A 24883-nucleotide genomic window follows, 5' to 3' on the forward strand; every position below is an offset into this window, starting at 1 on the left:
AAAGCAGTCTCTGATCAGAAACCTAGATATTTGGTCTTCTGGAAAAGACCTCAGAGAAAAACTTTTCTTGATCCCAGATGGAAAATATCCTATTGTTATCTTTAACAACTGACATTGTATTAACATTCCAATATTTTAATTTTTGGACTCATGTCTCCCAAGTAAAAAGACATTCAGAACTCCCCCCCCAACTGCTGGAAGTCCATTCCTTTGAAAGACCTCAAACTGAAGATTTTTAGAAATTCTCCAGAAGTTGTTGATTTACAGAAGTGGGAAACTTCTGCCCAAAGCAGTGAAACAAATACTGACTGCAGAAGCAGATGGCTTTCACACAAGACAGAACAAAATTTTCTAATTCTTTAGCACCCTCTTCTTTCCCTTTACTAGTCATCTTGTTCATCATTGTACTTTTACCATATTAACTAATGTAATCTTCCTTATCTTCATCCTTTGACCTATTATAGTCTTTGCCACTTAAGAGAAAACAAAATTCTCTGGGTTGTTTTTTCTTAGGCCATAGCCACTGTTCTGAATTTAACTGATTACTGACAAAATTTAACAACTAAAAACTAGCAAATGGGTGGCTGGGTGGTTCAGTCCATTAGGCTTCTGACTCTTGGTCTTGGCTCAGGTCATGATCTCACAGTTCGTGAGATGGAGTCCCACATCAGTGTCTGTGTTGACAGTGGAGAGCCTGCTTGGGATTCTCTCTCTCTCTCTCTCTCTCTCTCTCTCTCTCTCTCTCTCTCCTCCCCCTCTCTCTGTCTCTCCTTGGCTAATGCGAGCTCTTGTGATGTGCACTTTCTCTTTCTCAAAATAAATAAATAAGCTTAAAAAATAAAAAAAAAAACCAAGCAAACAAAAAACAAAAAACAAAAACCACTTCAAGAGGTAAATTTTCTTCTATATATCCCTTCTGATATTTAAATTTCCCTTGCATAATTAACCCCCAATTTCAGGCTTATTAAATTGTACATTGGCCCCATATCAACAAAATGCTTCTGCTGAATTCCTTACAACCCTATCAGCAAAAGCTGACACTTTGGGAGTAAGAACAAAGATTTGGTCTAACTTGGATAGAAATTGCTACTTTATTTTCTTTCACAACCTTCCAGCTTGCTGTGCAGGACCTGTTTGACTCCACTGAAGGAGAATCTGTCCACCTCAAGTGACTTTCCACCACAGATGCTCAAATAAAGAAAAAGGCTCATTCCTGTTATGATAAATGATTCTTAAATTCCCAGTACCACCAGGTTACTTCTTATGTGGACATCAGGCTTACACCCACCTGCCACACACTGCCCTATGTATTCAAGATCATCGTTAGAGAACATCAGATGTTTAAAACTACCACCCCTCTGGGAATCATGTTTCCCTAAAAAGAATACACAGAGACATCTGAAAGAGGCAGGCACAGGCTTACGAGAGAACTGTCAGGAAAGATTACTAAGTCCCCGGCATGCATACTGTGCAAGCAACAACTACCAGAGTTGGAATAATCTAACTGGAAAGAATTACTCATAACTTATCTCTGACCTTGGCAAAAATCTTAAAGGGTCCAACTTCTTCTCTGGAAGCTGACAAAAACTCTCTCCTTGATCAAACTCTAGCCAGGCTCCTCTGAGCCCTCTTCCTGACTGGGCTTCTACCTTGGTCTGTAAGGACTTGAATAAAGGACTAACAGTTTTTTTTTTTTTTTAACAGCTCAGGGTCATATCTCTAGGATGACCATAACCTTCCCTTATTATAGAGCCTGAAAAAACTCAAGGATGTCAAAAGAATTTACTATTTGTTCCAGCCAACCTGAAGATAGGGCTCCTGGCCCCCAGGCTCTGTGGGAGGGTAGAATCCTAAACTTCATAAGTGTCAGTTAGCAGATCCAGATGCAGTTTCCACTATTTGCAATTTTTTTACCTCCCTGACTCTGCTGAGCTCCTGTTTACCACCCCCCCCCCCATTCCTTCATTCTTCCTTAAAAACATCCACTCATCTCTGTAAAAATTGAAGTTGAGTTCAGTTCATGTTGGAGTCTTTTCTCTACTGCAACAGTATAAAATCTGTCCTTACTTTAGTGTCTGGCTTTGCTTTATCTTTGACAAATCCTAGGTTTAAATGTAAATTCATGAGGCAGAGTTGTCACAGATAATAACATAGTCCTTAATTTCTTCCTAACTAGCCAAAGAGAAATTTATGCTAGAATAAACAAACACTTATTACTGCACCTGTAAATATTACATAACAACCTATGACTGGAGGTGTGTGTGGAGAGAAGCTTCCTGGAAGTCTAGAAAAGAACAGCTGGATTTGGGTAGGGGGGACATGTTTTCACTGTCTGAGTATGATGGTATGGGTTTCTGTTTTTCAGAGTCTGTTATAAGAACTAATAACCATTTTTGTTCCTACAAAGTCTGCTTCCTTGAATCTTACTCCCAAATTATCTGATGCAAGCATAAATCCTATTATAATTCCTAACATCTTCTTTCTGAGATTCCCCAGTTTCCCTTTATGTGCATTCTCCTTTAACACAACAAGTCAATAAACCCAATTTTGTTCAACTGTAGGTGTGTTCCCAATTGCCTTTGACTAGAAGACACTGACTCTGAGAATCCACATAATGATCTACGGGTATGGCAAAATATTAGTTAAATTAACATATCCAAAGAGATGGTTTGTAAATATATTTCTGAAGCAGCAAGGATGTTTTTCAATTCTCCTTCAGACACTTACATGAAAGTGTAACTCAGAAATCACATAAATGATTTCAAAAAACAAAAACCTTTTTTCTTTAATTCAGCACTTCCCAAAATATCTTCCACAGAATATGAATTCCATGAGATGTTCTGTAAAAGACAAGGCTTCCATGTTTAAATCAGTTAGAGAAACACTGCAAGCTCTAGTATTCCTCTTTTGGAGATTCATAATGGAATTAAAGGCTCTATGGGGCTCTGAAAAAAGAAAAGAAAGAAAGAAAGAAAAGAAAGAAAAGAAAGAAAGAAAGAAAGAAAGAAAGAAAGAAAGAAAGAAAGAAAGAAAAGGAAAGAAAGGAAGGAAGGAGGGAAGAAAGAAGGAGGGAGGGAGGAAGGGAGGAATGACCTTTTTACAAGAACAAGTTATTTGCTTAGGGCCCATCTTAATCCAGTAGGACCTCATCTTAACTAATTACATCTACAAAGATCCTATTTCCAAATAAGGTCACATTCACAGGTACCTGGGGTTAGTACTTGGATATATTTTGGGGGGCATAATTCAACTCACAACAAGGATATATAACATCAATTTCATGGGGTTGTTGTAAACATTAAATTAGAGAGAGAGCGAGAGAGAGAAAGAGAGAGAGAGAGCTTCATAGAGTAGTTGGCACTGGGTAAGTGCTCCCCAGCTGCTTTACTGTCATGAATGAATGTAGGAATGACCTAGCTTCAACATCTGTCATCCCACTGACCATGAGGATGAGTTGGTGACCTCAGTTCTCAAATTCATTTGAAGTATAAAAAGTAGATCCTGTTGGTATTTGCAAGAAAGGCATTCTGTACAGAAATACTGATAACCTTTAGATTATTCTGTTTATGATGAAAATCTCTTGATTCCACTTCACTCCTTTGCTTTCAGTCTATTCTTACCAGGGAACCTTCTAATAAACCATCTGCTTCATCAGTCCTCTCTGAAAGGATGGACTTTGAATGGTGAACTGGAAGATTACAATAAAGGGAAAGTATAGTCCCCCCATTATAAATGTGCAAACCAGAATAACCAGAATTCTGGGTTAAAAATGAATTCTCTGTGAGTTTGGCTTGTGTGAATTGATTTCTTGACAAGATGAGATTTCTTATACGCAGAGCTGAGGGCCACATCTTATTTCTGAGAGATGGTAGGAGCTTAGTTATGATTACACGGATAATGGCTCTCTGCTTTTGATCCATCTCAACAGCAAGTCTGAGGTTTCTAGCTCGGGTTATAGGGAGAATGGTGAGGCCATTAGCTAGGATGAGGAGCACACACTCTAGAGTTCAGGAGACAGGTCAAGGATGTACATACGGTTCAGAAAGATCATCCCACAGAGGCTAGAAGTTTGTAAGCCTGACTTGGGAAAGGGAATACAGCAAAATGAGGAACTGGAGATAGTGTCTTACTTCAATGTTATAGAGAATTAAAGTATCTACTGGTTTGCAAGGCCAGGACAGAAGGATCGAACTTTGAATCAGGAAATGCTAGAGGTAGTACAGTCCATGAAGCAAGCATGAAGTTCGATTAGATGTCACAATTATGTCGGCTCTGGATGGGTGCAGCACTAGAACCAGGGTCAACAAACAGAGCCTTAGGGGACAAAGATACAAGACATGGTAAATAAGACTGTTAGACGACCAGCTAGAGGAATTACTATGGAAGGCTTCCATTACAAATGACATTTTTTTTTTTTGGAAAGGATGGAATTCTACCCATATGGCCATACAGAACCTACTTTAGTCTTAAACACCCTGACTTTGGAGCCCAGATTCTGAAAGAATCTTCAGGAAATCTCATATCTAACAGACCAGGGAAGGATCTCAAAAAGGAAAAATGGACTTGAAAGCAATCAAGTCCTTAAACTTTTTGACCATGAAGACTACCACTTCTCCCATCTCATGACTAACATGGCTTGTGAATTGCAATGAGAAGGGCAGCCTGGGAAGGTTAGGAAGCAGCCTGCACTCTTCCCTGACTAGAGTGTGGCAAGCCTTCAGGGACACTGTCATCTATGGATGCTGAGAAAAGTCCCATCTCATAGGTAGAGCATGGAAGCCAGCAGGTACAACCACAGACAAGATGTCTCAATAGATAGTAATAAATGTTCCATCAGGGACTTGAGATGTTTGGGGGGACCAAAACCAGACTCTAGCAACAGGGATTCCTTGAGCAACTGGGAAGCAAGGCAGAATTCATGGGGAAGTCCATCTGTAAGCTGCAAGACCCTTTACAGCCAAGCCACAGTGCAAGAAGAGGGTTTGGGGCCTGAGAGGAGGCCTGACCAGTGCAGGCAGGCCCTGAATCCTGGAGGCCCTGAGTCTGTGAGAGCCTTGGGTCCCAGAAGCCCTGGATTTTGGAGGCTTTGAGTCCTGGAGGCCCTAAGTCTGGAGACATTGCGTCATTGAGATCTTGGGTCTTAGAGAGCCCAAGAGCTGTACAAAGCCTTGGACACAGAGACTCAGGCCAGAGATGCCAAGGCAGGGGTCCATTTTCCCTAATGAAGTAGAGACAAAATTTCAGGACAGGAAAGATGCCCAACTTCAGAGTCATGGCACAAAGTCAGAATCAGATCAGCCTAAGTGTAACACCGAGTTCCAGAATTGCTTCCATTCCTCTGCCTGAGATTGGGATTGTTTCTGGGCCCTATAGGGGCCTGGAGGGGAGTGGGAGCGGTCGATGGCTGGCAAACAGCCTGTGCTTCAGGGAGACAATACCTACAGAAGCTGGAGCTTTGAGTCCAAGAGCATCTTAATCCATGGAATGCTAAAGAAAGAGAATACACTAATACCCTTCCTAGAAGCCTCATTTACCTAACAGCCACAGGCTAAATGCAGGACCAGCTCAGATCCAAAATTCCATTTAGCTCAACACTTTCTCTTGAGAGTCCTTTAAAATATTGATTGTTCTTTTCTGCCCACATAAAATATACCTGACCACATCACACTTCAACCTTTCACTAGAATGTAAAAAAAAAAGGAAAACGAAAAAAAAAATTGCCTGCTATCTGTGGCTGTAAAATCAGCCAGACCAATTAAGTACGTGACAGGAAGCTGAGAAATACATGAAGAGGTAAATTCAAGGAAAATTAGGAAATAAATTGACAGCCTAATTTCCACCACCTTGGCAGGAGAAGAGAAAGAGCATGTGTACAGCTTCCTGTGCTGAGAGGGGGCTTGAAACAAGGAAAGAATTAGGGCTTTGTCTCCTGCAGCTTTACTGGTGATCCAACAACAAAGAAGAAACAGTGAGAAGCAGCAGCAGATGGGGATTCCATATTTTAGTTACGAAGAAAACCAAATGTGCTGCATGACCAGATAAATCTGACCAGGATGAATAGCTTCCATTGATGCTTAGAATGTTTTCATGGTTGTAGCAAAGCTGCAACTGTCCAAAACGTCACAGAAATTATTTTCATCTATACTTAGAAAAATACACATTTTTAAAGAAAAATACATTTGTGACACATTCACAGGTGATCATTAGACCCTGTCACAGAGTGCCCCCCCCCACCCCAGTCAGCATTACTGTGTGTCACAGCTGCACTCACCTTCAGTTCTGAGACCTGTCTCAGAACCTGAAGCCTGAGGCACTCAGACACACTGACTGTAGATATACCCGGCAGAGCAGCAAAGGGATGTGCATTACACAACGGTATGCTGTGAGATTGTGATAAACTTCTAAAGAACAGAGAATCTTCTGGAGAATACACGCCGGTGCAGTCTGCTTGCATCATCTTTACAAGGAACTCATGATGGGGTTTTCAGCAGCACCTAATCTGTTAGCGCCATGTCAGGAGAGCTAGACCGGCCTGCCGGCAGCCTCCCAGATTGCCACTAGGTGACGTTCTGGGTCCTCTGTTTGGCCACTGTCTCTGGAACTTCTAACTCCCACACTGAGAATGCTTCTGGCAAGTTAACATCAGGCCCTTGGCTGTCTGATTTCATCAGGCAACCTCACTGCCCTCACTTCAAGCTACCCACCTTGGCCAAACCTGCCTAAGGGATTTGGGAAAGCACACATCCTCTGTTAGCCACCTCCACCTCAAGCCACAGATGTTTGTTCATTCAAAATAAGCAACAGCCAACCTGTATTGTGTTTACTCTGTGGTAGGCACTCTGCAAAGCTCCTTATGTATATTAACGCAATTAGTCCTCAAACAGCCCGAAGTACTCTGCATCAGCTATTGCACAGATGAGAACAACCAGAGGACAAAGGCGTAGAATAGCATGTGTGTCCAAGGTCACTTGTGATTTAGTGGTGGGATGGGGCTGAAACCCAGTTCCCAGCTCTCTGTTACAAAGCTGTTCTGTCTCTACTTGAGCCACAAATACTGGGTCCTGTGTATCTGACAAAGAAGAAAATACAGTCTTGGACCTACAGGAACCTCCACGTTGCTGACTAAATCAGATAAGTTAATAGATAAAGCAAGGTGAGAAGGGCCATCCAAATGAATACCATAGGAACGGCCTTGGGGAACAAGGGAATTTTTAGGGTACTAAGGGGGAAAGGTTGACTAGGGAAAGGGGACAGGGGTTCCAGACAGGGGAGCAGGATATATGAAGACTGGTTGCTAAGAGCACATGGCAAGTTTGGGGAACAGCAAGTGATACAGTATAGGAGAAGCATGAAAGGGAGAATGAGGTGAACAGAGGGTGATTTGCGAGTGACTTACATCCACACTAAGGAGTTTGGGTTTTACTCTGAGGGCAATGAGAGCCCTCGAATTATGGAAAGCAGATCTGTATTTTAAACAAGTGATTCTGGCAGCAGATGGGAGGGCAGTTTGGAAGGAGGCAAGCTTAAGTTCAGAGAGATTGCAAAGGACACTCCTGTGATTGTCCAGGGCAGAGGGGGTGGACATAGTTGGATGGGACCAAGAGATATAAAGAAAAATGAGAGATGGCCAGAGTTGCAGATGGACCAGTCATAGAAGGGGGGACCAATCAAGGGAAGGGGGGATCTTCTCAAGTATTTGCAGGGAGAATGCTGCCTTACACTAATAAAAAGAATACAAGAGGAAGATGCTGTTTGGGGGGAAATGCATTCAATTTGGGATGTTTTGAGTTTGAAGCTTTTGTGACACATGTAAATGGAACTGTCCCCTTGCAGTCTAGAGCAGGGCCATCAGTGCTTAATGCTAACTGAAGCCAGAAAAATGGATGACCTCACAGGGGTGTGAGAACAGAGAAGAAAAGAATGTCAAAGATGGGACCTTGCAGGGACATCCACAATTAAGGGGCAGGCAGAGAACAGGAGCTGGAAAGATAATTGACAAAGTCTGGCCAAACCGTAAGAGACCAATCAAGAATGCAACATCAAGGAGGCCAAGAGAAAGACTGGCTGAAAAACCAGGTTGTCAGTGGGGATAAAGTCTCAAGGTTATCAGTGACCAGAGGGGTGGGGTGGAAGTCCAAGGACAGGGAGCTGATAGAGGTGCAGCAGTCGAGAAAGTTACCGCTAAGATGGGAGAGGACACTCTCAAGCTCTGTAGTTATGAAGGGGTGCATTGCCGGAGGAAGATTTTGAGTCAGGGAGGGAAGATGCATGTCTTCTTTTCTTTGGAGACATCTTGATTGTTACTCTTAGCCAACCTCCCTCCAGTGACTTCAGTCTCTTTCTCTCTTCGTCTCATCCACCTGAACCTCTAGACTAGAATGTACACTGTGCCTGAAGTGTAGCAGACCTGCTCTGACTCCCCACCCTCCCACATTCTAGTCATAGAACTCTTACCCTTTGAGCTTCAGCCTCCTCACCTTCAAAATGAGGCTAAGAAAGCCTGTAGGACTTGCCTGTAGTTGCAAGTGAAAGAATGTGTTCAGTATGCCTAGCAGGTGGTCAACCAAATGCCAGTTCTCTCTTCTCCTACTAATTCTGTGACCTATTCAAAGTTTTCGTTTTGCTTGTCCTGTTACACCTTAACCCTCTGTACTACTGAGCTCACTGTTGTCATTTCTTTCTCATCTTCCTCTTTTTAATTTACAACAAGAGCTGCCCTGCCCCATCCCCACCACCTCCTGAGAACCCCCTCTGAATCATACATGACTAAGATAAGGTCATCTGCTCCTGCTCACCAGTGCATACTACTGCTGCCTCTCAGACTTCCTTCTCAGTCACTCTAGAATTTGTTCCTCATGTCCTGTCTATGAAACATCCACTTCTCTATCTTCTGTGGTGCTGAGTACTTGTGGTTTTCCATTTCCTGATTGTTCAGTAATCCACTGTTAGTTCTTCTTTACCAATTGTGGACAACCACTGGAGCCCCACCAGCCATCCTCAGCTCACCTCTCTCTAATCCCCCAGGAACTCACCCACGATGAAGACTTTACTCCATCTCTCTGCCTCTGACTCCCAGATGTCTTTTTCATATGAAAATATCATATTTTTAACTTATAATTTGCAAAAAAAAATTTCTCAGTTATGTCATTTGCTTCACTTGCCCTATCTTGTGCGATAGGCTGAGTTAGTATTATCTCAATTTTATAACTAAAGGAAAAAAACCTCTGACAACTAGAAAATTTTTAAGTGTTTTTTCCTGACTTCTAATCTAAGCCATATTCCTACATTTCCAGTTGTCTACAGGATAGACTTATTTGGAGACTCTGTCTCTGCTCACATCTTCCTTGGGTTTCTCCTCCCTCTCAAACCAATCCCACTCAGCTGGTGTTATTGGGCTGAATGTTTGTGTGCCCCCAAAATTTTTGTGTTGAAGCCCCAGCCTCAAATGTGACTGTATTGGAGACAGGGCTTTTATGGAGTTAATTGATGTTAAATAAGGTCACAGGGTAGGGTTCTGACCCAATAGGACTAGTGTCCTTAGGAGAAGAAACACTCTCTGCCATGGGAGGACATAGTCAGATGGTGGCTACCTACAAGCCAAGAGGAAAGGCCTCAGAATAAAACCTCCCTTGTCAGCACCTTGATTTGGACTTCCAGCCCCTAGAACTGTGTGAAATGAATTCTTGTTATTTAAACCTCCTGGTCTGTGGTTATTTTGTTATGGCAGCTTGAGCAGACCAATACAGCTGGTGGCCATTTGGGGGATGTCTTCTTTAATTTTTCTTTCTTGTATATCTTACATGCAATCAGTTGACAGAGTTAGCTCTACTACTTTTGTATGATGTGCCTTGAATTCTCTCCGTGTCTTACTCTCCATGTACAAAGTCATCACGGTCCTTGGATTTTGTTCGCCGATGCTTAGAAACTGTTAGCATCTCCTGACCTGTATACCATCGTGAGATTAAACCATCACAGAACCGTGGGATTTGATGGTCCAGGTGAATTCACAGCCCCATCAGACCTCTCCCTTTCCTCCTCTCATACATCTATGTCCTCACACTATGTCGCCTTGGATTTGTAGTTCTCCACCGCATGTAGCTTCTACTTTAATAGCCACCCTGCAGTTCACTACTCCCCGACAATAATGCCCTTTGTTTCCTCTGTCAACTTTAGAGTATAATTTGGATTTTAGCTCCCAGAGCTACTGCAGACTGTGGAATAGCAAATAGGACATTCTTTTTATAGTTCATGGAAATGTCCAGAGGAGGGAGTTGGTAGAAGATCGTGGAGCCAAATCTGCCACTTACAAGCCTGGGGATCTTGTGCAAGTGATTTATCTTCTCTGGGCCTCGGTTTCCTCATCTGGAAATGGCACAGGGAGGGTGGAGTATCTCACACAGTGTGAGCACTCAACAATGTTGACTATTATGATTAAACTTCAAATTGGGGGCCCAGAGAAATGATTTAAAAGGTGAAAAGGCCCTGGGGGGCATGAGTCACACTGGAAAAGCAAGGCTGAGAGATGATTTAAGGATAAAAAGAAATGGTGCCTCTGCAGGGAGGAAGCAGTGACTGAGCACTGGTTCTTTCACTCACTGGCTTTGTGAGTTACCCTGGGCAAGTAACTTCATCTCCCTGGGCCTCCATTCCTCCTTGGTAAAATGGGGGCAGTGATAGCACTAGTCATTCCGCCACGGGACTGCTGTGAGGATGAAGTGGGCTGACGCACAAATGGCACCCAGGCCAGGGCTAGGACGAGAGAAAGCACGGCGTGGGAGCTGTTATACTGCAAAGGACCGCAGACTGAGCCCCCGAAGTTGTGAAGAGAAGATGCAACCCTCTGGATTGGAAGAGTCTGCAAAATGTTTGTCCCTTGAAATCCCAGAGGCCCCAGAGTGCTGACCAGATATATCTCCCTGACTCCCAAACAGGGAAGTATCATTGAGTGCCTGGTTCTTGAAATCCAAGACTGCTAACTTAATAGTTGGAACTGGCCCCAAATGTCATGGAAGGCATGTAAAGCTTCTTATACTTTCAGGCCTCCTGGGAACAGTTTTGCACTTTCAGATTTTTTCCAAAGGGATAACGTAAATTAAGTTCTTGGAGACCAAAACAGAAATACAGACAAAAAGAATGGAGGTGACAACATCTTTTGATTGAGGAGCTGGGCTGGTCCCCAGGTTTCCAGAATAAATGGGGGGCAGGAAGGCCCCTTTTCCTTGGAGTCAGCACTTTGGAGCATTCTGCTGCTCCAATCCCTCCCTTTCCCTGTCTCCCCGCAAAGTGCCTCAAGGTGCCCCAAAGTGCAAGTCACTTTGCAAACCACCAGGCTAATGCCCTTTTGCCTTCCAAATGCCATTTACCTCCCCAGGCCTCATAGCTGACAAGTCAGCACCTTGACCCAGATCTGCTGTAAAGCAGTAAATGTTGAATAGTATTCATGGCTCTGGAAATACCCTGAGGAGGAAATTCTCTAATTGACTTTCTCTGTACTGTAGGGATTCTCCTTAACAGCTCTGGGGCCAGAGGGACTTTTCAGCCAGAGTCCCGGGGCCTGATAATTCACCCTGAAGGATAATTGGAGTTTCTGCCCCATGGCCTATGCAGAGTTTTATTGTCTAATTCTTGTCCTCTAGTTAGGACTCCACATTTGTAAGTTGCAAAGCTCACAGAGCCCTGTCTTCCCAGGTCCCGCCAACCTGTGTCTGATTCACCCTGGAACTCAGCAGGCAGAAAATTCAGTGTGTTGTTCATAGGCTTGCTGTGGGTTTCTGAAGTAGCTTGAAACCTCTGAGGAAGGGTCTTTGTTTTTTTTTAATTTTTTTAATTTTTTATTTTTTCAATATATGAAATTTATTGTCAAATTGGTTTCCATACAACACTCAGTGCTCATCCCAAAAGGTGCCCTCCTCAATACCCATCACCCACCCTCCCCTCCCTCCCACCCCCATCAACCCTCAGTTTGTTCTCAGTTTTTAACAATCTCCTATGCTTTGGCTCTCTCCCACTCTAACCTCTTTTTTTTTTTTTTCCTTCCCCTCCCCCATGGGTTTCTGTTAAGTTTCTCAGGATCCACATAAGAGTGAAGCCATATGGTATCTGTCTTTCTCTGTATGGCTTATTTCACTTAGCATCACACTCTCCAGTTCCATCCATGTTGCTACAAAAGGCCATATTTCATTCTTTCTCATTGCCACGTAGTATTCCATTGTGTATATAAACCACAATTTCTTTATCCATTCATCAGTTGATGGACATTTAGGCTCTTTCCATAATTTGGCTATTGTTGAGAGTGCTGCTATAAACATTGGGGTACAAGTGCCCCTATGCATCAGTACTCCTGTATCCCTTGGGTAAATTCCTAGCAGTGCTATTGCTGGGTCATAGGGTAGGTCTATTTTTAATTTTCTGAGGAACCTCCACACTGCTTTCCAGAGCGGCTGCACCAATTTGCATTCCCACCAACAGTGCAAGAGGGTTCCCGTTTCTCCACATCCTCTCCAGCATCTATAGTCTCCTGATTTGTTCATTTTGGCCACTCTGACTGGCGTGAGGTGATACCTGAGTGTGGTTTTGATTTGTATTTCCCTGATAAGGAGCGACGCTGAACATCTTTTCATGTGCCTGTTGGCCATCCGGATGTCTTCTTTAGAGAAGTGTCTATTCATGTTTTCTGCCCGTTTCTTCACTGGGTTATTTGTTTTTCGGGTGTGGAGTTTGGTGAGCTCTTTATAGATTTTGGATACTAGCCCTTTGTCTGATATGTCATTTGCAAATATCTTTTCCCATTCCGTTGGTTGCCTTTTAGTTTTGTTGATTGTTTCCTTTGCTGTGCAGAAGCTTTTTATCTTCATAAGGTCCCAGTAATTCACTTTTGCTTTTAATTCCCTTGCCTTTGGGAATGTGTCGAGTAAGAGATTGCTACGGCTGAGGTCAGAGAGGTCTCTTCCTGCTTTCTCCTCTAGGGTTTTGATGGTTTCCTGTCTCACATTCAGGTCCTTTATCCATTTTGAGTTTATTTTTGTGAATGGTGTGAGAAAGTGGTCTAGTTTCAACCTTCTGCATGTTGCTGTCCAGTTCTCCCAGCACCATTTGAGGAAGGGTCTTTGGATCTGGCCTGTGTTCCATACAGAGAAGACCTGAGTGAGCCCTTGCAGCAAGGGCGGGGAGGCTTTCACAAGCAGTCGTCACAACAGACAGAGGATCTCTGTGGTGACCGAGTGCACGGAACACTTTCTCCCTTGTAATTGCCTAAACTAAGTGGTTTATTTTTATTTTTTTATTTGAGAGAGAGAGAGAGAGAGTGCGCACGTGAGCAGGGGAGAGGGGCAGAGGGAAAGGGAGAAAGAATCCCAAGCAGGCTCCATGCCATCATGGAGTCTGATGCAGGGCTCAATCCCACGACCCTGGGATTATGATCTGAACCAAAATCAAGAGTTAGTCTCTCATCTGACTGAGCCACCGAGATGCCCCCTAAGTGGCTTCTTTTATAACCAAAATTTCCAGCCCCCCATCGCCATCTCTCCTCAGATTCTTCAGGAACCCACGGGGATACTGAAGGAGGATACTGCGAATTGGTCAGTCTCCCTGACCTGCCTGCTAACTAAATTCCAGAATGTTCAGAGAAAGTTCAGAAACCCCCAAAATAAAATTTGAATTTCATTAATTTGATTTCCTATTTTAGCTCTAAAGACTAAGCACCTTATGATATCAAGCTTCCTAATCAGAATATTTTCGTAAAATCCTAGCAGTTGGATTGTCAACTTTTCAGTGATTTTGTCCAGCTGCTGATCCACATGTGCCCTTCAGTTTGCATTGGCCTTCCTCTCCTTTTTTTTTTTTTTTAAATTTTTTTTTTCAACGTTTATTTATTTTTGGGACAGAGAGAGACAGAGCATGAACGGGGGAGGGGCAGAGAGAGAGGGAGACACAGAATCGGAAACAGGCTCCAGGCTCTGAGCCATCAGCCCAGAGCCTGACGCGGGGCTCGAACTCACGGACGGCGAGATCGTGACCTGGCTGAAGTCGGACGCTTAACCGACTGCGCCACCCAGGCGCCCCGGCCTTCCTCTCCTTTTAGCAACTTTCCCGACTCCTGTGAGCTTAAGGGAGCTGCCAGAGCTTTCCTGGCCTGGGCTCTTCCTAAAGCTGCTGGGCCCTCTTGAACTGTTGACTGTTAGGTCCAGTTTGGGAGTGGGGCTGGATATGTAGCACACACTGGCTGTGTTCCCACTGAAAGGGGAACTTTGCTCAGACCACAAAATGTGTGGTAAAATGACATCCACCGCCACAAATGCACAGGGACAGACGGAAGAAGCACCGTAAGAAAATGTGTATTGCTAGAGTTGCCACTAGGGCACAGATCTGTATGGATGAAAAGTGACCATTTGGAAAGCGCTAGTGTGGCCAAAATGTCAGAGGTCAGATGTCAGCATCAGACTTAGAGGTGAGCAACAGTTGCCTTTTTTTCTACCCCTTGCAGGTAAGCTTTTCTCCTCTGTTTGCTTGGTTGCTTTTCTCCTCTTGTTTATACATTCTCCTGTGACGTTTCTTTCTGGATAATTTTCCTGTGCAAAAAGGTGCCTATGAATTTTGGACACTTTTGTGGATAATTGGCCCTTCAAATTGGACTTTCTTCACAATTTCATTCTTTATTGTGTATTTGGAGGGTACAAATGCTTCCAGAGAGCAAATTATCCCCAGAGGCATAGCAGGAGCTGAAGCCTAGCAGAAGGTCGGCATCTGAGCATGTGAAGGGGCCTCTCTCTGCCCCCAGGAGTGAGATGTGTGGCACTATCTCTGATGTCCTCCTTCCGCCTCTGTCTTTGCTTAATTTCCTTGTTTCATTCTCTATTATTCTCCCAAAGCTAGTTTTTCTTCCATGTTCTTCCTAACCAGTAACACTCAGCCACTACAACAAACAAAGACAAATTGAACACAAAGAACCCCGAACACACAGGGACCACTCTGGGCTCCTTAAACATATAACTTCATTTTTTTAAGCATTATTTTGACTAAGTGCTATCTTTTCTCTGGCTCTTATAACTTTTCTCAGCTCTTTGTTAATAATAATGTTAATAATGTAATAATCCTATGACACGGATTATGGATTTAATTTTATAAAAATACCTCGACAATTTTTTGTCCCCAAATGCCCTTCACCAGTGTATGCAGGAAGAATGGTGGTCTCTGTGATTTGCCCAGTTCCTGGCCTCAGGAAGGCCGCAGGGCCACTTTGCATCTGTCTTCAAGTTGCAAAGACAGAAGAAAGACAGAAGCCAGCAAGTGTCATCTCAGAAGCCATTGCCCAACTCAGTCCAATAATTTCCTCATGACTGTGTCAGCATTAGGGACTTTCCTTGCCTGCAATGAAAGTGCCTAAGAGCCATGACTCAGAGGCTCCCTCAAAGCCCACTCGTTCAAAATTAAAACTCCCTCTCTTTCTCTTCCCTCCTACCGAAGCATCTCATATTTCACCATCAAATTCACTCCTTAGAGCCAAGAAATCATTTACAAAGGGAGCTTGTTAAATGTTCTTTGTTTCCTGGAATGATATCGAGGCATTGTGATGTCATAGAAAAACTTTAAATTGCAACAGGATCCAAACCCCAGCTCTACCCCTTGCTAACTGTGTGAACATTAGCGAGTACTCAACCTCTCAGAGTTATCCAGAAGACCAGGAGGCAACACAGGTGAAAGAAAGCCTCCGACACGAAGCTGCCCTGAGCCTGGCACAGTCAATGCAGTGTCATGCCTAATGCAACTCTGCCTGTTGCCAAGGGAAGAAAAGCTTGAGAACTTTTTAGTATGCCGGATGTGGGATAATTGATAACAAATAGATAAGGAGGTGTGTTTTGATATGTATGGAAAATGGAAAACCAAGGTAATGGCCCAGGAGGGTGCCCTAGAAAGCTGCCAGTGGCACGGGGGCAGTGGGCATCCATAGCCTAATGAGGAGAGGGCACGGAACAAGAGCAAACCACGGGCTTTCATCCTCCCCTGGCCTGTCCTGCTGTCCAGTGTCTTCTCCAAGGCAGGCCTGGCCTCATTACCCTCCCGTCTATGCTCTGGTATAGACGTTACAGAGGAGATGATGGCGGTCCCAGTACAGGTTGTCATCTCTCACCTGCACAAAGGACACAGTCTCCTGAATGGCTCCCTGCCCCCACTCTTGCTGTTCTCAGTTCATTCTCTACACAGTGGCCAGAGTGACCTTTCCAAAAGGCATATCTGACCATATTACTCTTCTGTTTATCACCATCACATCAGAATCAAGTTCAACTCCAGGCACATCACAATATGGATCTTGTCATCTGGCATATTCTCTCCATTCCACTCCCCTCAGTCAAGTCCATTCCAGCCTCATGGAACTTATTTCAATGCCCCCAACACACCTGTCTTTCTGTTGCCTATTCACTCTGAGCTCCAGCTCATCACCTGGCCATCTTTTACCCAATCTCAGGTTTCTTTATGACATCATTTCTTCCAGAAAAAGCCTTCTCTGCCCCCTGGAGGTCTTGGCTGGCTACTGCCCCACCTGGCCCTGCTGCCCCATGGGCTTTCTGTCCCAGCACCTACCCCATGGGCCAGCCATAGCTCCTCTCTATCCCCACCCACCAGACTGGTCACCACTAACGGCAGGAGGAAGCCTCATTTGTCTACCACTATATCCTCAGGCCCTAGCATGGCTTGTGGCACATAAACATGCTCAAATAAATGACCACTGAATGAGCTAATGAAGGTATTATTCACCTCCCTCATTTTATGTCTCACAATAAATATCTTCTAAGGAAAAGAATCCCGATGGTCTTTTGTAACAAAATGACGTTTGCACATTTTTCCTCACCAACTTTCCACTTCTTAAATTCAATCTAGGCTCTGGGGACAGGCATACAGAATCAGTGGCATGGGGGTAGAGGGGTATTGACAGAAAGAACCCAAATAGTGCTCTGTTCTAAACACTGTAGAAAGGGACACTGTATCTCTGAGGGCTGACAGTCGTTTTTCTCACTTTGTGCCAAGTTCCCCGTAGGGATTTGTGTCTGCCAGGAAAACAGACTTTAATCCTCTCAGATAATTTATAAGAGAACAAAGTTATCGTTAAGGTAAAACTCAAAATACAATGAAACCAACATCCTTTAAAGAATCGGCCATGCCCCCACGTACTCTGTAGACCATCATGTGTTCTGTACTAAACATGCAAAGACGGGAAATTGTTTTTTTTTTTTAATGATAAAAAAATTCTTGTTTTTATAATGTACAATAAAGGTATGTATACTGGATCCTTTTAAATTCTTCCAGCTTAATTAATCTTTAAACCCCTGGAGCAAAGAGGCTGTGCTCCCCGCTTTCCCTCCACTTAATTCTTCTGTCTATCCCCCACCCCCACCCCTGTCCTGTCCTCCCTCCCTTCCCCTCTCTTTTTCCTTCTAGTTCTCTTCAAATCTCCTTCCCCTTTTCCTTGAAACCTCTCTTCAAAACACCAGAGAAACAAAAAGTTTACTTTCCTGACCCTGGCTCTTCTCAAGGACCCTTCCAACTTTTGAGATGCTTTGGTTCCCACTCACTGCTCCAGCTTCTACTAGTTCCCTTGTCAAGGGCATCAGCCTACACTGCCACTAAGTCATCTATCCGATAGGAAGAAGTTTTGCTTTAAATACTCTCAAACCTTGTACCGTTTTCTCCATGGGTCAGGAGGTTAATAGGTTCAACAGAGATAAACATAAGCTATTAGCTAAACTCCACATTCATTAATGAATTAATATATTTATGCCTTCCCATCTAGTCTTTAATTTCATTTATTTTTGAGAGAGACAGAGAGCTTGAGTGGGGAGGGATAGAGAGAGGGAGACAGAATCAGAAGCAGGCCCGACACTGTTAGAGCAAAGCCCGATGTGGGACTGGAACTCACCAACTGTGAGATCATGACCCGAGCCAAAGTCAAACGCTCAACTGACTGAGCCACCCAGGCTCCCCTACCTTCTCATCTATTCTTAACAGAGCTCATGTACTAGGTTTTCTGCAAGGACTCCATCCTCGGGCATTCTTGGTCAGTAGAGGGGTTGAGACCTGCACATAACTAACTCTAATACAAAGAAGGCAGTGGTCAGTGCCCCCAGAAAATCACGGATATGGTGCTGGAGGTTCTGACATAAATTTGATAAGGTGTAATGGCAAAGCTGAGCAACCCAGACAAATGTTTGTCTTTCTCTCTTTAGCTGCTATGTTAAGGAGAGCCCACTGGGTAACTGTACAAGCTCTCGTTAGGCTTTTATCTTCCAGGCTTAGCCTTGGAGGACGAGTGTGCCTCCCAAGTCTGGTGTGTAAGACAAACTTGAAAAATGGGAGTCTCTGAGTCTGGAATACACATGAGATACTAAAAATGCCCAAGGTGATCCTGACACAGAGCAATGAGAACATTGCAAAAATATGTTATTTTTCTTCCAGAACAGGTGTTATTTATGTTGTCTTGTACCCTGATAACCCCAGGTGGGTAGGAAGGCAGAATGCTAACAGATGCTGGGCTTAATTTTGATTCATTTGGAACATTCTGGAGCCCCAACCTCTCTAACTTTTAACCAATGCACTGGAAACAAATCCATGTCTTTAAAGCATTAGTAAGTTGAAATTCATAAATAGATTCTCATCTCAAGAGCTTATGTGGGTGAGGTGGATGATAGAAATTTCTAGAGGTTTTGTTCATTTTATGTTTCCCACAAATTACTTCTGCATTATTAATATAGTATTAAAAGAAAGATCTGGGTGGCTTGCCTGAAATTGTACCTCTCCTTCCCTTAATACATATTGATCTCAGGCATGGGTCAGAGACAGGAAAATGTTTCAAATGACCTATGTCAGCTATTATTTTGCTGGCCACCCATTAGAACAATCTGGGAAATTTTTGAAAAACAAACCAAACCAAAACAAAAGACTACTACACATGACTGGCTTGCCTCTAAAATCTAGGTTTTAGTTATTTTAGGGATACTTTTTAATTTCCTCAGAATCAGGTGGTTTTGGCTGAATGTGCAGCTAAACCACTGAATCAGGTCCCAAAGAGGTAATAAACAGATTATACACATATGCTCTCAAACACACACACACTCTCTCTCTTTCTACCTCCAAGTAAAACCACTGACACCTACATTCTCAAATTTAACTTCCTCTCCCCCAATATGTTGCCTCTCCCCTGAATGGGAAAAAGATACATTTTACATAATAAAATGACCCAGTTGCAGGGTGCCTAGGTGGCTCAGTTGGTTAAGCGTCTGACTTCAGCTCAGGTCATGATTTCATGGTTTGTGAGTTTAAGCCCCACGTGGGCTCTCTGCTGTCAGCGCAGAGCCCACTTCAGGTCCTCTGTCTCCCTCTCTCTCTGCCTCTCACTCTCTCAAAAAATAAACATTAAATGTCCCAGTATATAAAAAATAAGAAAGATGCTCTATGGCGAAAAGCAAGGGAATGCTTGAGTGAGATGTAGCAAATCTCCTCAATGCAACAATATCCAGCAATTTAAAATTACCATTATGAAGAATTTACAGCAATGTAGAAACAATTTATGCTCTAATGGGAAAAAAATGATCATCAAGTAATCCACACTGTATGGACACAACGGTGGAGATCAAACTAAAACTATATGCAGACATGCAAAAAAAGAGTGAAAAGAAATACCCCCCAAAATGTCAATAGAGATTAGCTCAGTAGTGGTTTTTAGTTCCTTCTACTTTTCTGTACTTTCCCAACATCTTTTAAACTGCCATGTATATGGTAGGAAAAAAGTTTACACTAGAACAAAATTAACATACTTTTCGAAAGTCATTCTTCCGACTATGAAGTGATAAGCAAGGTCTAATTCTCAGTAATGAATTAACAAAGCAAAGATGAAAATGCTCACCCAAAGGTTTCTGTGTTTCAGCTGGCTTTGCTTCGGTCTTCTCTATTCCTCCCACCTTCCTCCTCCAAGTAATCCAGCTTGTTCAGAAGAAAAGTGAAAGAGCAAATTTAGTTTATAAACAGTTTCAGCTCACAGCAAGAAGATAAGGAACTTTGGTCAGCTGGTGTATCTGTGCTTTATAGGACTTGGTGTGGGTGTTGGTCTGGCTTCCTTCTCAGGAAGAAGGGGGAAATATTTCAGCTAGGGACTACCTCTAAAAGGAAGAAACCTTATAGGGATTAGCCCTGTCTCTCTAACACTGTTTTTATCAGCATCTTTCCCAACAGATCCAGGGAATGTGATGAGTTAGAGTCACCAGTATTAGGCAGCTATTGGTTCTCCTAAATGGTTTTTGTTCCCATGACAACACTAACATCAATGTCACCTCATATGCCTTATAGGAATAGCACTTTAGAGTTGTTTAGAGCATTTCCCATTACCCACTTGCTTTTCCGATTTATTTGCACATGGGTGGAGGCCTTCCCCATTCTACTGCAAATACTGTGTTGGAGGTCACCAATGACACTCATGTAAAAGGTCCTTGCTCAGTCCTCATCTTCCTTCCCCAATTTGTTGCACAGTTAACCAAAGCCACTTTCTTGCAACTTTCTCCTTTTTGTTTCTCTGACTCTCCTTGTTCTTTTTCTACCCCTTCAGTGGCTTCTTCATTGCCTTCCTTTCTGATTCCTTTTCTTCTACTCCTTTTCTAAATGTGAGCTTGCCCCAAAAGTCTGTCTTCTGACCTCTTCCTACCATATTCTCTTGCTTTTATGTATGTTGTCCACATCCATGGCCATATTTAATATGGCCTCTCCCAAGCATATACTCCCCCAACTACCCCATCTAATAAACGGCACCACAATGGTTCAACCAGTTATTCTGTCTGTAAACCTAGAAGTCATTCTTAACTCCTCTCTTTCTCCCACGACCATATCCAAGCCAAACAATTCTATTTGTTCTAGCAGCAAAATGTGTCCTCAATCCAACCATTTCTCACTTTCCCAGCCCCCATTAAAATTCTCATAGTTTTTTGGATAGAATGTTGCAGTAACATCAGACAAGAAATAACAGACATCCAAATTGGAAAGAAATAAGTAAAACTATGTCTTTTGCAGATAATATAAAATTATATGTAAAAAACCCTAGAGATGCTACATACAAAATAAAATCTGTTAGAATAAACAAATTCAGCAAAGTTGCAGGATACAAAGTTAACACACAAAAATCAGCTTGCATTTCTATATGTTAAAAATGAATAACCCAAAAGGAAATTAAAGAACAATTCCAATTATAATAACATTGAAAAGAATAAATAGGGGTGCCTGGGTGGCTCAGTTGGTTAAGAGTCTGACTTAAGCATCCTTGGCTCATGGGTTCGAACCCCACATCAGGCTCTGCACTGAAAGTGTATAAACTTTAAAAAAATAAACTTTTTAAAAAAGAGAATAAATAAATAAGGTATTTAGGTATTAATTAAGGAGACTTATACACTGAACACTACAAAACAGTGCTGAAAGAAATTAAAGAAGACATAAATAAATGGAAAGACATCCCATGTTCATGGGTTAAAAGACCTAATATTATTAAGACATCAATAATATCCAAATCAATCTACAGATTCAATACAATCCCTAATAAAATCCCAATGATATTTTTCTCAGATGTAGAAAAATCTATTCTAAAATTCATATGGAATCTAAAGGACTCCCAAATAACCAAAACAATCTTGAAAAAGAACAAAGTTGGAGGACCGATACTTCCTGATTTCAAAACTGACTACAGCACTACAGTAGTGAAAAACAGTATAGTCTTGGCATAAAGATAGATAATAGCCTAATGAAGTAGAATAGAGATCTCAGAAACAAACTCACATATAGGGTCTAATAACTTTTAATAAGGGTGCCAAGACCATTTATAGGAAAAGACAGTGTTTTCAACAAGTAGTTCTGAGAAATTGGATATTCACGTGTGAAAGAATGAAGTTGGACCCTTACCTAACACCATATACAAAAAATTAACTCAAAATGGTTCAAAGATCTAAGCAAAGGAGCTAAAACTGTAAAACTCTTAGAAGAAAACATAGAGGAAAGCTTCATGGATTTTGCAATGATTTCTTGAATATAATACAGATTTTAAAAGAAAAAATAGACAAGTTCGACTTTATCAAAATTAAAAACTTTTGTGCATCAAAGGACACATCAAAGGGTAATAAGTCAATCCACAAATTGGGAGAAAATATTTGCAAATCACATATCTGATAATGGATTAATATCCAGAATAAAAATAGAACTATAACTCAACAGCAACAAAAACTAACAACCCAATTTAAAACTGGGCAAAGGACTTGAATATAAAGAATATAGAGGGGCGCCTGGGTGGCTCAGTCAGTTAAGCGTCCGACTTCAGCTCAGGTCACGATCTGGTGGTCCGTGAGTTCGAGCCCCATGTCGGGCTCTGGGCTGATGGCTCAGAGCCTGGAGCCTGTTTCCGATTCTGTGTCTCCCTCTCTCTCTGCCCCTCCCCCGTTCATGCTCTGTCTCTCTCTGTCTCAAAAATAAATAAACGTTAAAAAAAATTAAAAAAAAAAAGAATATAGAAATAGAAAATATACAAATGGCCAACGAGCACATGAAAAGATACTCAACATTACTAACCATTATAGAAATGCAACTCAAAACCACAATGAGGTGCTACTTCACACCCATTAAGATGACCGTTACCCAAAAAAGAAAAAAGAAAATAACAAGTGTGAAAAGGAAGTGAAGAAAACAGACTCTAGTGCATTGTTGGTAGGATGTGTGTGGTTTCTCCCAAAAAATTAAAAATAGAATTACCCTCCATATGATATGGCAATTCTACTTCTGAGTATATGCCCCAAAGGATTGAAAGCAGCTATTGCACAACGAGGTACATTTTAAGAGCCATTTGTACACTCATGTTCATAGTAGTATTATTCACAATAACCAAAAGGTGGAAGCAACTAAAGTATCCATTGATGGATGAATGGATATGCAAAATATAATATGTACATACAATGAAATATTATTCAGCCTAAAAAAGGTGGGGGGGGGGAGTTCTGACACATGCTACAACATGGATGAACCTTGAGGATACTATGTTAAGTGAACTAAGCTAGTCACAAAAAGACAAATACTGTGTGATTGCACTTTTATGAGGTATCTAAAGTAATCAAATTCAGGAGCCTGGCCCAGCAAGTTGGCACCAGCTACATATTTGTGCCCCTTCTCCAAGCTGCTGGCTCTAGCCAAGTCTCCCAAGCAGCTCTGCAGTGCAATCAAAGTTCTACATTTGGGAGCCACCACATAACAGACCTGACTGGCTGCAAGTTGGACTGACCTTGGGCGCCTCCATCTTCTTGTGAATCTATCTCATCAAACAACATAATGAAGGTGTTTTAGAGTATCGGAGAAGAAATGGGCTGGAATAAACTTCTGAAATACTAACACAGTATGCTCTATATAGTGATTATACCAGTTTCTTTGGATTCACCAATATGTTGAGTTGTAAATATGAGAGAAAAAGTTATATGTGACTGTGTGTCAAATCAGCATTTGTGTTTTGCATCATTAAATGAAAAAACAAAAATACTTCCGTATTCTTAAATAAAATAAGTCAAATTCATAAAGACAAAAAGTACAAGGGTGGTTGCCAGAGGCTGAAGGAAGGGGGAAATGAGGAGTTATTGTTTAATGCATATAGATTTTTGGTCTTATAAGATGAGAAAAGTTTTGGAGGTGGATAGTGATTGCATAACAGTGTGAATGTACTTGATGTAACTGAACTGTAACTTAAAAATTGTCAATTTTATGTTACATAGATTTTACCACAATTTTTTTTTTCAACGTTTATTTATTTTTGGGACAGAGAGAGACAGAGCATGAACGGGGGAGGGGCAGAGAGAGAGGGAGACACAGAATCGGAAACAGGCTCCAGGCTCTGAGCCATCAGCCCAGAGCCCGACGCGGGCTCGAACGCATGGACTGCGAGATCGTGATCTGGCTGAAGTCAGACGCTTAACCGACTGCGCCACTCAAGCACCCCCACAATTTTTAAAAACAAGTAATTTTTAAAATAAATTAGAAAAAGTCCAAAAAAAAAAAAAAAGAATGTTGTATAACATCCTACCTAGTTGTCTTCCTGTTTCCACCCTTGTTATTCTACCCTTGTTTTTCAAGAGTAAATCAAATCACATCGTCTCCTGCCCAGAACTCTGCAATGGTTTCCCAATATTCTCAGAATAAACATCCTTATAGTCAAAAACAAAGCAAAACAAAACAAAACAAACAAAAAAATCCTTATAGTCCACAACGGTCTGACCTATCAGCCTGTCCTATGTATCTGTGCAACTTCGTCTCTATCCCTGAGGACGTTCCTACTGCTATTCCAGGCACCTGCCAGAATGTCCCTGTCCCCTTACTTCCTCACTTCATTTGGGTCTCTGCTTAAATGCCACCATGACTTTCTTGACCTCCCTTTCTAAAAGGCCCCTCCCACACACATACACTCTACCCCCTTAACCTGCTTTATTTTGCTTTACCGTGTTCATCACCATCACTATTTCTTATAACATCATATATTTGTTTGTGAATCGTTGGACTCCTGTAGTATGTTGTGTAGACATCTCTAACTCATTGGGGTTCTGGTCACCACAGACATCGGCAGCTGCCCGTGTTCTTGTCCCACCCTTGACTCCCTCACACGTTATCAGGAGCCCCACACTTAGGCCTGTGGATAGTCCAGCTTTCTTGTCCATTCCCTGCCCCTGAGAACAGCTGCCCTTGACCACCGCTAGGTGGAATAGCTCCACAAATTGTATGCTTTGACACATCTGAGGAGGCGGCCACAAAGGAGTCCCCGGGGACATCTGGGTGGTGAATTCTCAAGTATCCTAAACACGCTATAGACAGTGCAGTTGGAGGAGGTTAGTTC

General features: G+C 42.4%; 1 protein-coding gene and 1 pseudogene across 4 annotated transcripts in view; one reads left to right on the forward strand and one right to left on the reverse strand.

The window, feature by feature from the left end:
• CYSLTR2 (cysteinyl leukotriene receptor 2) overlaps positions 1–24883 on the reverse strand; it is a 43238-nt gene that overhangs the window by 13904 nt on the left and 4451 nt on the right. For 2 of the 4 annotated variants that reach the window (XM_045475900.1, XM_045475917.1), the window contains exon 2: positions 19895–19971. The gene's annotated coding sequence lies outside the window, so the exon portion shown is untranslated. Of the gene's footprint in view, positions 1–19894; positions 20230–24883 lie in introns of those variants that run through there. The other 2 variants (XM_045475890.1, XM_045475908.1) reach the window with 1 other exon arrangement.
• LOC123607809 lies at positions 22780–23533 on the forward strand (annotated as a pseudogene).

The sequence above is a fragment of the Leopardus geoffroyi genome, chromosome A1, assembly GCF_018350155.1.
Source record: "Leopardus geoffroyi isolate Oge1 chromosome A1, O.geoffroyi_Oge1_pat1.0, whole genome shotgun sequence".
Lineage (NCBI taxonomy): Eukaryota > Metazoa > Chordata > Mammalia > Carnivora > Felidae > Leopardus > Leopardus geoffroyi.